The sequence below is a fragment of the Equus caballus genome, chromosome 27, assembly GCF_041296265.1.
Source record: "Equus caballus isolate H_3958 breed thoroughbred chromosome 27, TB-T2T, whole genome shotgun sequence".
Taxonomy (NCBI): Eukaryota; Metazoa; Chordata; class Mammalia; order Perissodactyla; family Equidae; genus Equus; species Equus caballus.
The window spans coordinates 24623722-24640444 of NC_091710.1; the positions used below are offsets into that span (position 1 = coordinate 24623722).

Sequence of the window (16723 nt, forward strand, 5' to 3'; positions counted from 1 at the left end):
TTTGCTGTGAACCTAAAACTGCTCTAAAAAATAAAGTCTGTTTTTTAAAAAATTATTCTAACAATCTAGCAGTGGTCAACTCAATTAGGTTTTTCGCCCAGTTTTATGGAAAGCAATAAATTGGGAATCACTTGTGAAAAAATTTATATCTCAATTATGAAAGGTTTCTGCTTTCTCAGCACAAATATTTCTAACTGTCCCTTGTCTAAAAACCCTGGAGGTTTTGACAACCAAGGGCCATGACTTTCTTTCCTTTTTTAGAAGTGAGAGAGGGCTAGTGTGAAAGGAGAGGTGGGAGCAGAGAGGACCCGGCGTGAAACCCAGCTCTCCCTCCATCTCAGGCAGATTGGGAAACTCGTTCCCTTAAAACTGTGTTCCCTGTGGGTACCCATCATTTAAACATCACTGTAACGCCATTTCAGAACTGCCTTAAATACACAGAATTGCAAATGCCAGATTTTGAGTAATTTATTTGCTGTCTGAAATTCAAATTTAACTGAGTATCCAGTGTCTATCTATCCGGCAACTTTATCTAATCCAAATCATTCTTTGTAAGAAATGAGGAAAAGTGAGACCTGGAAAGACTAAAACACTGGAACAGGGTCTTTTATTTCTCCCTCCATCTAATTCTCAAACGTAATTATGGCGTTCTCACCTCTCATCATGGTGTCCATCTTTCTCTCTCCTCCCACAATTCTTTCATCCTCCTTATCCAAGCAAAAACGTAAGCAGAAACAACAATAACAAAACTGACAACATTCGTGAAAGGAGGAAAGCTTTGGAAGGAAACCAGGGCAATGAATCAGGTTTGAGCAGAGCAAAGAGTGTGGGTACAGTGTGGGCAAAACATCTCTGTCCTGTCATCTCAAAAATAGAGGCTAAAAAAAGGAGAGCGAGCAGCAACCGCTTCTTTCAGGGCAGAAACCAAATTTATGTAAAATGTGTGAATATTCTCCTTTACAGTCTAGCCCGTGTATATTTATTGCAGTAAAATAAAAAATATTATTCAGGTCCAGCTACATTTTTGATCCTGTTTGGTGCTCTCTCGAGCTGTTCCTTAGGAAAGATACCGACCAGCCTTCCGTTTTTTCTTTCTCCTTCTGTTCCTATTTACTAGCACTGCCCTCTCACACTCCCCTCTGATGTCCCAAGCACCAAAAATAATTTGAATTTCAAGCCTTTTTTTGGCCTTCCTGTGGGTGTGGGAGGAGCTCCCTTGGGAATTGTTCTGGATCCAGTCGGCTCCATCTGTAATCTGGCAAAATCTCTGTCTGCAGCCCGCCTCCACCTCCGTTTCTTAATACGTGGGGAGTTCGGATTCCCCTCACCCCCAAGAACGCTCTCTACCTAATCCTCCGATAACCAAAGTGAGAGGAGCCCCCGGGGAGCCCCTGGGATCGGCAGCCTCCACTTACCCCACCGTTTTTGGAGAACAAGGGCTCTGGTACAAAGGAGCCGGCTCCTGGCTAGCCAGAGGAAGCCGCCTCCCGCCGACAGCTTCAAAGGACAAGGTGACTTGCAAGGAGGAGGAAGGCAAGAGCTGTGTCCTTCGATTCAGGAGACCCAAGGCAAGTTCCTGTTTCAAAGATAGAGTTTTAAAAACTGATGAAGTTCAGAGAGTTGTGTGTGTGTTTCCCTCGCCCCAACTCACCACGTGATTCTCCTGCTCTTCCTCTGGGGAACCCCTGATCTGCCGTTCTTAAAAATCTCTCTAGACCTAACCCCTCAACGCCAGCCCTCCTCCCCACCCCTCTGTCATCATGGCCATTCCTTACGTACTGTCTCAATACTCTGGTAAATTTTTGCTATTGACAGGAAAAAGGAAAGGGGGAAAAATGAGACAGAGAAAAAGGATGGTACATCAAAGAGTTTCCTGTGGTTTGGGACAGTTTTAGTTCAAGATTTTCATGACTTGTTTTCCCCTTATCCTTTCTAAGCTGAAGACCCTGCTCAGAGACACTGTCAATTCGCCGTGGAACGTGTTTTCTTCCTCTGATCTTACATAAGACATTCTCCTTAGATCTGGAGTTGGAGGGAGGAGATAAAAGGGGTGATGTCCAAGGAGGAGGAGCCTGTTTCAGGCAGGATCTTCTGTGCCAACCAGAGCCTCTGCCTTCAGCTCTGCAGACTGTGGACGGCTGAGCCAGGGAGAGTATGCCTCTGGGTGCCTGGCCAGAGCCCCAAAGAGAGGGCTCACCTCTCTGTTTTCACAGTACTTGTATATTCCTCTATGTTGGCAGTTTTCTTATATTAAAATGGGTATAATAATGCCTAACACACAATGTTATTGTAAGGAATAAATAAAATGGAAGGGTCTAGTATAGTGCCTGACATACAGTGGACACTAAATTAATGTTTGTTCAGTGTGAAGTACACTTGTCAGGTTACATTTGTTTACCTGTTTGTCTTCCCCACTGGACTCTGAATGTCTTACTCATTTTTATGTCTCCTCTACCTTCGACAGTGCCTGCCTGGAATACAGTAGACGCTAAATACATATTTTTTGATTAATTCATCAATTAATTAATATCTGTTCCTACCCTCACCCCAGCCCCATTTCCCTTGCTGGCCAAGAGTATAGTCTCTGCCCTCTCTCACTATGTTCTCTGGACCAAGGTTCTCAAACTCAAATTCTGGCCAAAAGTTGCTGGCCCCCAAATGGATGAAATGCCAGTACTCTACTTCCTAGAAATACTCAGCAAGTGCACTGAAAGGAAGAGATTAGGAAGCACAGACTCTGGGGGATGTTGGCATTTCTAAGTCTATTGCAGAAATGTGATACATTCAAATTAAAGCAAGAGTCCAAGGTACTGTTTATATCCAAAGTATTTTAAAGAGCAGAGAAGATCAGCTTTCCCAATACCCTTCAAGGAGAGAAGAATGGCATTCTAAAAGAAAGAAAGAGAGAGAGAGGATTGAGGAAGGAAGAAAGAAAGGGAAGACAGGAAGAAAAGAAGGAAGGGAGAGAGAGAGAGAATGAGAGAAAGGAAGGAAGGATGCAAGTAAGAATTAAAGAAAGAAAGAGAAGGGAGTAAAAGGAGGAAGCCTAGAAGAGTGGATTTAAAAACAGGCACATGGAAGGGCTGGCCCATGGAATAGTGGTTAAGTTTGTGTGCTCTGCTTCAGCAGCCCAGGGTTTGTGGGCCCAGATTCCAGGCGCGGACCTACACACTACTTGTGTGTCAAGCCATGCTGTGGCGGCATCCCAAGTATAGAAAAATAGAGGAAGATTGGCAAAGATGTTAACTCAGGGACAATCTTCCTCAAGTAAAAAGAGGAAGATTGGCAATAAATGTTAGCTCAGGGCCAATCTTCCCCACCAAAAACAAAACAACAACAAAAACAGGCACATGGAAATCCCAGTTAAGCATGGTCTACTGAACACATAATTTTATCCCTGCTCTCTCTTAAACCTCCACTAAAATGACAATGAATAGAGGAAAGGAGCATACATCCTCAAGGACGAAGAGAATGTGAAACTATCAATAACCAACAATAAATGTTAAACCTTTAAGAAACATAAAAGCTATGATAAGTGGAAACTAACCTACCATACCAGAAAAACCTAGACCTGCAATGATTGGAAGCCAACAAGAAACCAGATATGTTGCATCTCCAAACCCTAGACAGGCTCAGGGGTTAGGTGACCAGGAACTTTGAAGGGCGTGGCAGGGCAGGTGGTGGTTTGGGTGGGGCTGAAAACAGGAAGATTGGTTGAAAGCTTGCGTGGCGAGGAAGAAGACTGAGAGGTTGAACAAGAAAGGCTCAAGGCTTAGGATCTAAGATCCACCAGGGACAGAAATCAGACAATTCACTGACAACCAGGGGTGAATTCATCATTGAAAGCCTGTATACTAAACAGTAATGCCACCGCTCGTCCTCCATCCCCTTACCCATTTTGGCTGGAAGAATGCTGAAAAAGGCTTATACTTCCCCAATCCCCACCCGCACCCCCAGGCGGGAGTGTGGAGGGGTAATCTCCTCGGAGAGGTCCGCTCAAGGGAAAACCTCTACAGAATCAGGTGTTTGTCTCCCAGTACAACGGCTTTGGTGCAGCCCACCTGTCTTCAAACCCCACACGTGCTTAGCACTTTCAAATAGACTTTTAGTGCCTCACTCATGACTGTGAACCAACCATCAAGGACCATCAAATATTTGAGGGGATCCTCCAACATCAAAGGTGGATCGAGATAAACAAACGGGGAAAGAAGCGGGACTTGTAAGAAACAGAGACAATGCAGGGAGGGGAAAAAAAATTCCTGTCATACTGAGGTAAAAGAAGATACCGTGTTCATTTTTAAAATAATTATAATTTTTTTTAAATACCAAGATGCTCCTTAAAGAGAGCATTCAGAGAACAAGAAAGAAAGAAATGGAGATACAAATATTATCACAGGAAAAAATCCAATAGGAGAGTTGAAAGATAAACTTGAGGAAATTTACCAAAAAGTAACAGAGAAAGACAAGAAATTGAAAAGTAGGAAAGATGAAAACAATTAGATACAAAACCAGGAGGCTCAATATCTGCTAAATGAGAGTGTCAAAAAGAGAAAACAGAGAGGGCCAGCCTGGTGGCACAGCGGTTAAGTTCGAATGTTCCACTTCGGTGACCCGGGGTTGGCCGGTTGGATCCTGGGTGTGGACATGGCACCACTTGGCAAGCTATGCCATGGTAGGTGTCCCACATATAAAGTAGAAGAAGATGGGCATGGATGTTAGCTCAGGGCCAGTCTTCCTCAGCAAAAAGAGGAGAATTGGCAGCAGATGTTAGCTCAGGGCTAATCTTCCTCAACAAAAACCACAACAAAAAAGAGAAAACAGAGAAATTAATTCAAGGCAGAATCCCAGAACTGAAGTACGTCAGTTTCCACATTAAAAGGGCCAATGAGCGCCCAACACAGTGTCTCACACTGACACAGCACCGTGAAATTTCAGAACTTCAGATTTAGAGAGAAGATCCCAAAAGGTTCCAGATGGAAAGAAACAGGTCATGCAGAAAGAAGTCAAGGAATCAGAGTGACATCAGGCTTCTGAACAGCAGTACTGGAATTTAAAGAATAAAGAGATCAAGGCCTTCAAAAAAGGAAAACGATTTATACTCTGGACTTCTATACTCAACCAAAGAATAAACTAATCATGAAGAAAGAATATAGGTATTTTTCAAGCACACGTTGTCTCAAAAAATTTACTTCCCATGCACCCATTTTCAAGAAGCTACTGGAAGATGCTCTCCTCCAAAACAAGAGAGGAGACAAACTAAGAAGGTCCCTGGAAGAGACAGGCCTAACAGAGGGGAGAGGAGGAGGGAATTCCCAGGATGAAGGTGAAGGGGGGCTTCAGAATAATAACTATGCATCAGACCGAGAGAAAAGGCAGTCCGGATCAGAGCTGGAGGACAGAGAAATTCCGGATCGCTGGGCCTTGGACACCTCCAAAGAAAAAAATAAGAAATTGAGAGATTACCTGACGTGTGTGTATATATTGGGAAGGATTTTATAATTCTTCATTCTTATTAATTATAAAATTAATATTTTATAATTTATAAAGTTGGAAGATGAATTCATGACAGATACATAGGAAAACCAATTAAACAACAATAACAACAGCAGGGGCCGGCCCGGTGGCACAGTGGTTAAGTGCACACGTTCCACTTCAGCGGCTGGGGTCAGCCCTTCCGGATCCCAAGTGTGGACATGGCACCACTCATCAAGCCATGCTGTGGTAGGAGTCCCACATATAAAGTAGAGGAAGATGGGCATGGATGTTAGGTCAGGGCCAGTCCTCCTCAGCAAAAAGAGGAGGATTGGCAGATGTTAGCTCAGGGCTGATCTTCCTCCTAAGATAAAAAATAAAAAATAAATAAAATAAATAAAACATTGAAAAAACAACAACAACAAAGAGGCAGTTACTAACTCTAGGAAAAACAAAAAGTTATATGGGAAGAAAAAGTAATTGCAGTGTGCTACAAGGCTCTTCTCTGAACAATGTTTATATAAATACTAATGTAAACATTAAACATTGATTTGATAAAAATTGTAACTAGAAGAGAGAATAGTATGGGAGCTAAAAATCTCATGTTCCATAGTAAGATGTACATAGAAGGAAAAATCAAAAACTAGCAGCGTAAGCATGATACAGGAAACTAAGAAGATAAAGAGCATTGAAAACCGCTGAGTTTAAAGTGATTGTCTCTCAGATGAGGGCAGCAATTGAAGCAAGGAGATGTTTTTCATTATAAGCCGTTAGCACTACTTGATTTTTTAAACTGTATGCATCTGTTGCTTCCATAATGATAATTTGAAACTCAACAAGACAGGCGTTCTGAGTTCTGGTCCTGGTTTTCTTCCTCCCAAGCTATAGGATCTGTTTCTTGTATGTCAATTGAGGGACGAATGACGCCCGGCTCCCTACTTCTCAAAGTGGGGTGATAGTCAGAGACCAGGGGGTGGAGACCTCCAAACACCTTTCTTGTCCTCTGAACTCCTGGCATTTGATGTTGTCCCTTTTCCACAATAATTATAATATTTATTCAACCACTAGAGTAAATTGGAGGAGATTTGGGGACACCTTTATGGAGCTTGTGAGAAGTTTTTTTTTTTTTTTTAAAGTTGATTTTTTTTTTTTTTTAAAGATTTTATTTTTTCCTTTTTCTCCCCAAAGCCCCCCGGTACATAGTTGTGTATTCTTCGTTGTGGGTTCCTCTAGTTGTGGCATGTGGGACGCTGCCTCAGCATGGTCTGACGAGCAGTGCCATGTCCGCGCCCAGGATTCGAACCGACGAAACACTGGGCCGCCTGCAGCGGAGCGCGCGAACTTAACCACTCGGCCACGGGGCCAGCCCCTTGGGAGAAGTTTTTATTACATTTTCTTTTATATAAGATGATGATAAGATCCAAAGAGTAAGTGCAGCCTAGGGAAGCCGGTCTCTACCACCTGTTTGATAACGTCATGACCGTCCTTGTGTCCTAAATCTGATCAGATATTTTTGGCCTTTCTCCCCAAACCGTTGAAAACCTTCTGATGGTAGGGACCATAACTAACATGTTTCTTGTTTGTTTGGCTGGTGGGGTTTTTTGTTTCTGCATTCCCCACTGAGCATGACAGTGGCTTGATAACTCGCTGCTGAGCAAGCAGGGGGAGGCCTGTTCCTGTCTTGGTGAGCGGAGGAGGAGTGCACGTGTCCCTAAAGGGGACGTATTTATTGTAAAAGAAACTAAAAAGAGCAGGATGACCCTGGGGGATTTTGGTCAAAGAGCCTGATGCACTGCTCGAGTGGTTCTCTGTGCCACCCCTCTTTGTATTTTTTGCTGGTTGCTTGGGCCAGGTCCTTGACACATCACTGGATTAGGACCAGAAAACATCCAGACGTTAGCTATACTGTGCCTTTAAGATGCTGGGTGACCTTGAGAAAGTTAGAAATGATCGTTTAGCCTCATTTATTCTCCCTCCACCCCAATCCCCAGTAAAATAAAAAGATTGGACCAGCTGATTGCTACTGGCCCTTCTAGTGCTAAGATCATAGGAGTCATGACTGTTCACACATTAGAGGACACACTGACAGGGCTTCTGGGGGCCCCATGCTGCCCTGCGGAAAGGAACGGCCTGAATGATAATGGCCTTGTTAAATGTGGAGGAAAGGAGGAATAATAGACAGCACCAGGTGGCAGAGGGCGCAGCCAGGCAACAGATGTGAAAAGGGAAGTAAAATAATGTGCGCATAAACCGCAGGTGGAATAGTTCATGAAGAAAAGAGCATCTCCACCCAATTCACTCCAGGTCACCTTGGCAGGAAGGTGCCATTCACCTGCACAGTTTGTGCAAAGCTCAGTAATTCCAGAAACCGGGAACAACGTTATTTCCACCCGAGTCACTGATTTTGATGAGGATCACTGGTAACTATGTGAGGAAAAAAGCCAGTGAGCATCTGGTGCAAGGGCTGGGAGGGTGGAGGTGGGAGGAAGGGAAATCTGGAAAGCAGTTGAATAATTACCAGGGATGGAGAACTGGTTACAGTGTCTGCCCAGTCCGTGTGTACACTCCTCCACTTTGGAGAAGGCCCCTCCCCACACCGCAACTCTCCTGAGACATGCCCTTCTCCCTCCCCAGCTCTGGTTCCAGAGGGGAGTCTCCATGGTGGTTGTCAATGGACACCTGCTCCAATTTGAACCCATCATGGTGTCCCACCCATCTGGCTCAGTTGATTGGTCCAGGGATGAGTCTGTGACCTGAGTCTGGCCAATTAGTCAAATTATTTGGGATATTTCAAATTAGAGCTGGGTAAGAAAAAATTCCAGATCTTCTTGTGTGTGTCAAAGCTGGCGGTAGGCCAACCCATGGCTACTGGAGAAAGTTGATCTGAGATAATGAAGCCCCCAGGCAGGAAAAAGAAGAATATTAGGAGTTCTAGGGGCTGCTGAGCAGTCGGTTCCCTACAGCCCTAGGAGAGCTAACATGTGAGAAAGTAAAAACCCCATGTGAGGTTCTAGAAGCTTCTCATCGAAGCCCCCCTTTTCCTTAAGCTATGTTGCGTTATTTCTGTTGCGTGTGACTGAGTCCCACCTAATGCTCCAAATCTAATTGGCTTTTTAAAAATGCAGACCTTCTTATTTAATTTCAAATAAGTTCCTACAATTAGTAAAAATCCGTGATTTGAAATGCACTTTCTACCAGTTTTGGAGCCAGTCAAATAATTTTGGTTAGAAATAAATTGATGTCTAAGAATTTTCTGCACATTTGGTCTAGACTTTTGAACAATGAACCTCTCAGCAGTGAAATAACACAGTCAGGCAAACGTATGAGATGTGGAACAAGGGCATTATCTTGCTGTTTGTTTAACATAGTCATGTTTTTCAAGTTCACTATTTAAAGTGAACATTTGACTCTAAATGCTCTTGACGTGGCTGCTTCTTCTTTGGCTAAGCCTACCAGATAATCTGGGTTTGCCATTATGTGACATATGTGCATTATTTCCCTCCTGTGCCCACACTCAACACAGCTAACTGACCACGGGGTCCTCATCACCTCAGTCAGAGGCTCTCAATCTCACCACAGCCTTCCAGGCAGGTCACTGGTTGACCAGAGCTGGTAAATGAGTGAAATCTCTTCACCCTCCTTGAACTAGGCAGTTTCAATTCTGTCTTGCATTAAGCTCCTCAGTGGAATGCGTTCATGCATTTATTAATTCTTGAGTGCCTTCTTTGTGGCAGGCCCTGTTCTAGGTGCGTGGGACGCAGTGGTCAAGAAAACAGCCCCTGCCTCATGGAGGTCACGTGTACAAGGAAACAAACAGTGATGTAAGTGTGGCAAGTACTCTGAGTAAAATGGAATGAGAGCAGCAGAGAGTCACTGAGACCCGAGGTATGCTTAAAATATGGTGGTTAGGAAAGAACTCCCCTGAGGAGGTGACAGTTGAGCAGAGACCTGAACGGGGTTAAGACTGAGCTGTGACAAGATCTGGGGGAGGAGAGGTCCAGGTAAAGGGAACGCAAGTCAAAGGGCCTGTGTGGCACTGAGTTCTGCTCATTCAAGGAATAGCAGGAAGGCCCTTGTTGCTGGAGCCCAGTGTACACGGGGAAATGTGTAGGAGACAAGGTCAGAAAGATGGGCAGGGCCATGTCATGTGCCGATGTGGTAGGAGGTATGATCAGCAGCATTTCACATCTGAAACAATGAGTAGTTCACACCTGAGACAATGCATTGACGTTAAGAGTTTGGCTCTTTTGTTTTATCTTTTTGCAACCATATTTAAAAGTATAATTGGGTCTCATGGTGACTTTTCACTTCTCCCACCTGTGCCCCCAGCCACCCATTTCCTGTCCCCACAATCACCCTTGATGGCTTCTTGTGCATCCTTCCAGAGATATTTTATGCATCGGTAAGAATATTTGCATACATTTTTTTAACCTCCTATTTTACAGAAATGTTAACATACTATGTAAATTGTTCTTTACCTTGTAAGGAATTTTGGAAAACTAGGCTCACAATTAATCAGGAATTGAATAAAGATGGTAGAACATGCACTTTAGCCTCTCCCTCCCACCTCTCCAGAATTGTCAGAAAATGTACTAAAGGATTTGGGAATACTGTACTACTGACTCTAAAATATGGTCTGCTCAGCATTCGGTTTCAAAAGCCTTGTGAAATCTAAATTCAACCAGCAACATGTAGTCATAAACTCATTAGGCTACTTCCGCAGAGTCAATGACATTCTGTTTAGAAATGGTGCAAAGGGCAGAAAACTCAGGAAACTAGGCCTCAGCTTCTTCTGGCTTTGTCACCAAATTTCTCTATAACCTCAGGTAAACCACCTCACAATCTGAAAGAAGGAAGGAAGGGTGGGAGGGAGAGGACGTCAGTCTGGGCTTAGTCTTTCCTGAGAGTGGAAGTCTGTGTGTATGATAATAAACCAAAGAGAGAAACTCCGTGCCCTCATGCAGTCTACATTCCAGAGGATGAAAAAGACAATAAATGACATAAATAATTAAAATATATAGTACAGTCACATGTCGCTTAACGACAGGATACATTCCGAGAAATGAATTGTTAGCCTATTTTGTCATTGTGTGAACATCACAGAGTGCACTTACACAGACCTAGATGGTATAGCCTACGGCACACCTGGCTATATAGTGCTAATATGGGATCGCCAGCACATATGACGTCCGTCGTTGACTGAAACATTGTTATGTGGCGCATGACTGTATATTAAATAATAATACGTGCTAAGAAAGAAAAATAAAGCAGGAAAGTGGGAAGGAAGTGAAGGAGCCAGCAGGGGGAAGTCTGGGGGTCAGAGACAGAGAGAACAGCAAGGGCAAAGGCCACGGACGTGAAAGCCACCTGCTCAAGACAGGAGAAGATGGGAGAGCAGAAACGAAGAAGGCGCCTCGGACATTGGGGACACCATGGAACCGCTGTTTGTTCTGGATTGTCTTCTGGGCTTCTCTGTAAGTCATAAAAAAACCCCTATTGAATTAAGTCATTGGAGATGAGTTTCTGCTGGATGTAGCTGACCAGAATCCTTAGTTGATTCATTCACTTATTTTAAAAATAATTTTTTTAAGTGGATTGCTGTAGTAGCAATTGTTACGTTCTTTGGGGAGAGCAATTTTCAAAAGCCTTAAAATAGTTTTACTTTTTGGTCCAGTGATTCCAACTCTAGAAATCTATCCAAAGGAGATAATCTGAAATGAAAAAATTATGCACAATATGTTGTGAGCTGAATTGTGTCCCCACAAAATGCATATTTTCAAGCCCTGATGCCCTCAGAATGTGACTGTGTTTGGAGATAGGGTCTTTAAAGAGGTAATTGAGTTAAAATGAGGTGTTAGGGTGGGCCTTCATCCAATCTCACTGGTGTCCTTAGAAGAAAAGGAAATTTGGGCACAAAAGGAGACACCAGGGATACACACGTCCACAGAGAAAACCACGTGAGGACACAGCAAGAAGGTGGCCATTTGTAAGTCAAGGAGAATGGCCTCAGGCCCAGCCCTGGTGGCCCAGTGGTTAAGTTCGGCACGCTCTGCTTCAAGGCCTGGGTTTGGTTCCCGGTGTGGACCTACACCACTCTGTTAGCAGCCATGCTGTGCTAGTGGCCCAAATCCTAAAAAATAGAGGAATATTGGCATGGATGTTAGCTCAAGGCAAATCTTCCTCAGCCAAGGAAAAGAAAAAAAAAAAGGAGAAAGGGCTCAGAAGAAACCAAAACTTCCAACACCTTGATCTTGGACTTCTAGCCTCCAGAACAGTGAGAAAATAAGTTTCTGTTGTTAAGCCACAATCTGTGGTATGATGGCAGCCCTAGCAAACTAATGGGCAACAATTTTTTCTAGAAGTGTATATTATATATGTATATTGAAAATAGAGAGAAATTAGAAATAGCCTAAAACTGCATAAATAAGGGAAAGGATATTATACAGTCATCAAAATGCTAAGGCTGTATGGAAAAAACGCTTACAAGATAATGTTTAGAGAAAAAGCAAGATACAATTATGTATATACCTATATCTGATAAATATATAGGACCTTAACTATTTTAATGTACTCCCACAGAGTAGACTTCAGAAAGGAAACTATATCATCTAGACTGAGGATCTGGTTCTTGGTCTCAAGTGCACGTATTATATGGATTAAATTCCTGCCCAAATATTCAAAGCGGCGGGTTAAATGCCATTCTGTACTTCGTCCCTTAGCTGGCCCGCAGGGTGACTAAAACCTTTTGTTCTTTTCTCAGAGAGGCCAGGCAAGGGAAGGCATGTCTCGCAGCCCTCTGGAAACTCTCCTTTGGGTTGTGGCATCACGGACACCCGCCTAAGCAGCAATGGGGACCACCATCCCACGAAGTCTGAAGGAAGGCCTGCACAGTCAAACGTTCCTTCTATCCGCGTGGGAAATGTTCTCAGAGAGAACCAGCGCTCATCTCCTCTTTCTCCCATGCACAAGCATACCCTTTCCTTCCCCAATTTAACTCATGCCTCTCCTTTGACTTCAGATACCCTATGTGTTGACAATTCCTAAATATGTATCTTTAGCTTGGACCTTTCTCCTTAACTCTCGATTCCCATGTCTAATTGCTTCCTAGTGTGCTACCCCTGAATGCCCTAAACTTGATATTCCTAAGACTGACCTCATTGATTGTGCCTTATAAATCTCTCTGCTGCATTCCCTCTCTATAAAGGATAACCATCTACTCAGTCACCCAAGCCAGAAATCTAAATGTCATTCTTACTCCTCCTCTCTCTCACCACCCACATCCATTTAGTCATCAAGCCATATCAATTCTCACTGCTTCACATCTCTTTATTCTGTCCCCTCCTCCCCATTCCCTGCCTTAGTTCAGGCCCTTATCAGCTCTTGTTTGATGTGTCATCATTCATTCATTCATTCAGGTCTAGGGACATGTTGGTGAATAAGACAAGGATGACCCTCCAAGAAGCCATGGAGAAGCAGACAGGGCCCTTCTGGGCAGTGATGAGAAGCCTGGAGTTTCTTTTACTCTCTTGGGAGATTTTGAGCAGGAGAGTGAGATGTCTTCCTGGGCCTGCTCCTCCAGTCCTTCTTCAGTATGGCTTCCAGGTTGATCTTTCTATAACAAAAATCTGATTATGTCTCTCTGTGCTTTTAAAAACTTTCAATGGCTCCCATTTGCCTACAGAATAACACCCAAAATCCTTGGGCTGGCCTGCAAGGCCTTTCATGATCTTTCCTATGTTTCTCTCCATTCTTATTCCTCCCTGTGCCTCCTTATCCCCTTTGCTTTGGCCGTGCAAAGTGACTTTCAGATCCCCCGATGGCTTCTGCTATTTCACCGCTGTATCTTTACTCATGATTCGTCTCTTCTGAGCACAGTGTTCCCTACCCCATCTTCAAACAAAAATCTACTCATCTTCCAAGACAAAGATCAAATGTCGCCTCATCTGTGTCGTCTTTCCTGATCACTGCCCCCAAATAGAAGAACCAGTCCCTCCTTTGTGCCCTTGGTATGCACTGGATGAACTTCTAGTGTAATCCCATTAACACTTACGGCACTTCTCAGTTTACAGGCATCTTCCCTTGTTCACATATGACCCTCTCTTACTCATATTTGTTCCCAACCACTTAGCATAGATCTTGGAATACTTTGTTGTATAAAGAGAATGAGTTTCCCTCCGTTTTGCATATTTAGAATACACATGACAGTTCTGCCAAAGGAGTAGGAGCCCAGATGCTTGAAGCTCAGGAAGAATTTTAATGAAAATGTCAGATGAGACTTACAGCAGATCTACCTGTCTTGAGCTATTAGTGTCCCCACCATTTGCTGCATCATCATGTTGATCCTCCTTGGTAAGGATGGAATGGGGAAAGAGTTTGAGCAGGTAAAAATATCTATGTGGCAGGGGTTGTTTTGAAACCTATTTACTTGTCAGGCTCCTCTAAGCGTTCTGGACTGTGCACATCACCACACGTCTCTGCAGTGCGCACACCATCACACACGGTACCACGGGGTCCATCAGCTAGTCCGTGCAGCACCGTTGGACACTGAACTCATCACTTTCTAATTTCCTCTAAGTGTTCCGCACTGTGGAGTGTAGGCTGGGGAGAATAAAGGACTAAACACTTGTTCCCTATAGTTGGGGAAGGGAGATCATGACTACATTCATGGAAGACACTAATTGATATTTGTCAGTTGACACACTGATATGTGAGACGTAATTAGAAAGTGACCTAGGACTGTATGATCAAATGCTGGATGGTATGTTACAGGCAGTAAGTGCTGTAGATTTTTTTCAGGGTCTCTTAACCTTGATGTCGCAGGTCAATATGTGGCTTCTACCAGCTTGTGTCTGCTTACCATAGGCTGGGCCACAAATGAGGATGAACCAGAAGAGAATCAGGAAGTGACTGCCCAGCACTCAGAGTAGTTTCCCTGCTACATAATCAACGTGCTTGCCACGGACTGAGAAATACATTCGGAACGTGTGCCCGTCCTGCCTTTTCAGCAGCTGCGTCTCCGAAGAAGGTGAGCGAAAATTGACCTGGAGCAGCCTGGAGGTTGCAAGCTTTGCTGAACCCTGGGAAATATATATGGGACCAGAGCTGTCTGTGCATTCTGCTGTCCAAGGTCAAGAGAACTGTTGTCACAGATTACTTTTTTATGAGTTCTCACTGAAAAAAGGCATAATGGGCTACCAAAGGCAAATGTGCTTCTCATGAAGAAGACCAATGCTAGTAAATTTTCTTGCTCCCTAAACAGCTGCAGCTCCAGCAGCTTCACCAAGAAGACATCATGGCCTGCGCCAGGATCGCAAGTAGCCGTACTCAGGAGAGGGCAGCTGGCTGGAGCTCAGATGAGATGTAATCATTACCAGTTTCTGAAGAAAGATTTGAAAACTTTACATCAAACTAGAGGTTATGATGGCTCACCCTTCCACAAGTCCCATTTGCAGTGACTTCACTCCGTCTTATGCAGCAAGCAATGTGCAGCTTCTTGGTGAAGTTTAAGTCAGTGTTTCTCCTCACTTAATGGTACAAAATTTCAGTTGACTTTTGTTGTAGCTTTCCATACGTTTACTTCTTGACTCACCAAGCTAATTTGATACATAAGACACAATGTCTTCAGAGCAGCCTATGCAGTTTTGCACACAACACTCTCATACTAAATATCTTTGCTTGACCAACATATGGAGTTTTAGCTTTTTAGATGACAGTGAGACATTTCCTACTGATTAAATATCACCTAATAGAGAGTCCATATTCACATAGTTTCAATTGCACACAAAAAGTTCTTTATTGCAGTTTTCAGCTGGTTTTTACCTCTGAACCTCTGAGACAAGAGTTTCTTATATTCCCATTTGCTGGATCACAATTTTCTTTGTTTTTTTTTCCTTTCCTTTTCTTTTTTTTTTTTTGGTAAGGAAGATATGCCCTGACCTAACATCTGTTGCCAATCTTCCTCTTTTTGCTTGAGGAAGATTGTTCCTGAGCCAACATCTGTGCCAGTCTCTATTTTGTATGTGGGATGCCACCACAACATGGCTTGATGAGCAGTATGTCAGTCCACACCCAGGACCCCAACCCACGAAGCCCAGGCTGCCCAAGCAGAGCGTGCGAATTTAACAACTACACCACCAGGCTGACCCCGATCTTCTTTAATCTTTTCTTCTTCAGAGGTAGAACTTGTGTCTTCAAAGGCAAAGGAGGAGTTGAATTCTATAGCTCTTCTCTGTGGATAAGAGCTAGCACAATTTGTCAAGTCTATTGTGTAGCCAACGCAAAGCCCCGTCTCCAATGCAGGTTTCAAGTGAGGTGTGGGGGAGGCAGGCAGTGTTCCTATCCTTCCTCTGAACGTCAGCTGTAAACACAAACTCACTCTGGAACTAAGACCCTAAATCTTGGTTCTAAAAAGTAAAACAAAGCTATTGATAACATGTGTGACTACATCCCAATTAGCTAATTTGTTTTTTGATTAGCTGCTTACGTTAGCCACATCACCCCAAGTAATCAGGTCTTTGCTTTCTAACATAAGCTTAGTGGTAGTCTTTGGGTAAGTCACTCCAAGTTTCACTTAAAAGGGACCAAGAAACTCAAAAACTGAAGACAGAATTAGACACACCAGCTCCAAAAATTATGTACCCCAAATTCAGCTTTGGTTAGTTGGCATCTCCCCGCCCCCATCTTCCATAATTAAAAATTTGGAGTGTGCGTGTGCACTAGATGATTCATCCACGCTGCTCTGGAAATTGTCTCTGGTGGTGACAGGAAAGCTGATCCACCCTCTGCCCTCCCCGCTGTGGGGTGGAGATGCAGAATATCAGCTCTGCGGCACTGTCACCGGCGCGTCGTGGCCTTCTTTATTTAGGTACAGCGCTCTTAGGCATCCTGCTCCCACCGGAGCTTTTCATCTCCTGATCACATTTCCCCATCGTCTCCATCTGCCTTGACACCCAAAGTGTGCGTGCCCTAAAAGAGGGTGAGGACCCCAAGATCCCTAGGGTCCTTGGAACCCACAGAACAGGCGCCTCCCACAAATGGTCTCCTCGCTCTATGGTCTGCACATCCAAGGAGATTACATACTATTTTCCAGCTTTATCGGTGTGAGAGCCTGGCTCTCTCTTCCTGCTTCTCTAAGATTCTCCTCTGCAAAGGTGCCAAAAATTCATTTTCTTTGAACTTTCAGTAATTCTGATGCTGATTATATTAACAGAGATTCTGAAACTTCTGGTGGTACCAGCTCTTGGGTTTCTTT

The 16723-nt window shown here is 43.8% G+C and overlaps 1 protein-coding gene and 1 long non-coding RNA gene across 2 annotated transcripts in view; one reads left to right on the forward strand and one right to left on the reverse strand.

Annotated features, from left to right (window-relative positions):
* PLEKHA2 (pleckstrin homology domain containing A2) overlaps nucleotides 1-1555 on the reverse strand; it is a 70393-nt gene extending 68838 nt beyond the window's left edge. The window contains exon 1 of the mRNA XM_005606303.4: nucleotides 1416-1555. The gene's annotated coding sequence lies outside the window, so the exon portion shown is untranslated. The remainder of the gene's footprint in view (nucleotides 1-1415) is intronic.
* On the forward strand, nucleotides 1430-16199 carry LOC106782643 (uncharacterized). Its single transcript, XR_011433257.1, has 6 exons — nucleotides 1430-1568; nucleotides 9207-9293; nucleotides 9802-9874; nucleotides 12233-13478; nucleotides 14335-14497; nucleotides 14732-16199. It is a non-coding gene; the product is annotated as an uncharacterized lncRNA (long non-coding RNA).
* The last annotated feature ends 524 nt before the right edge of the window (nucleotides 16200-16723 follow it).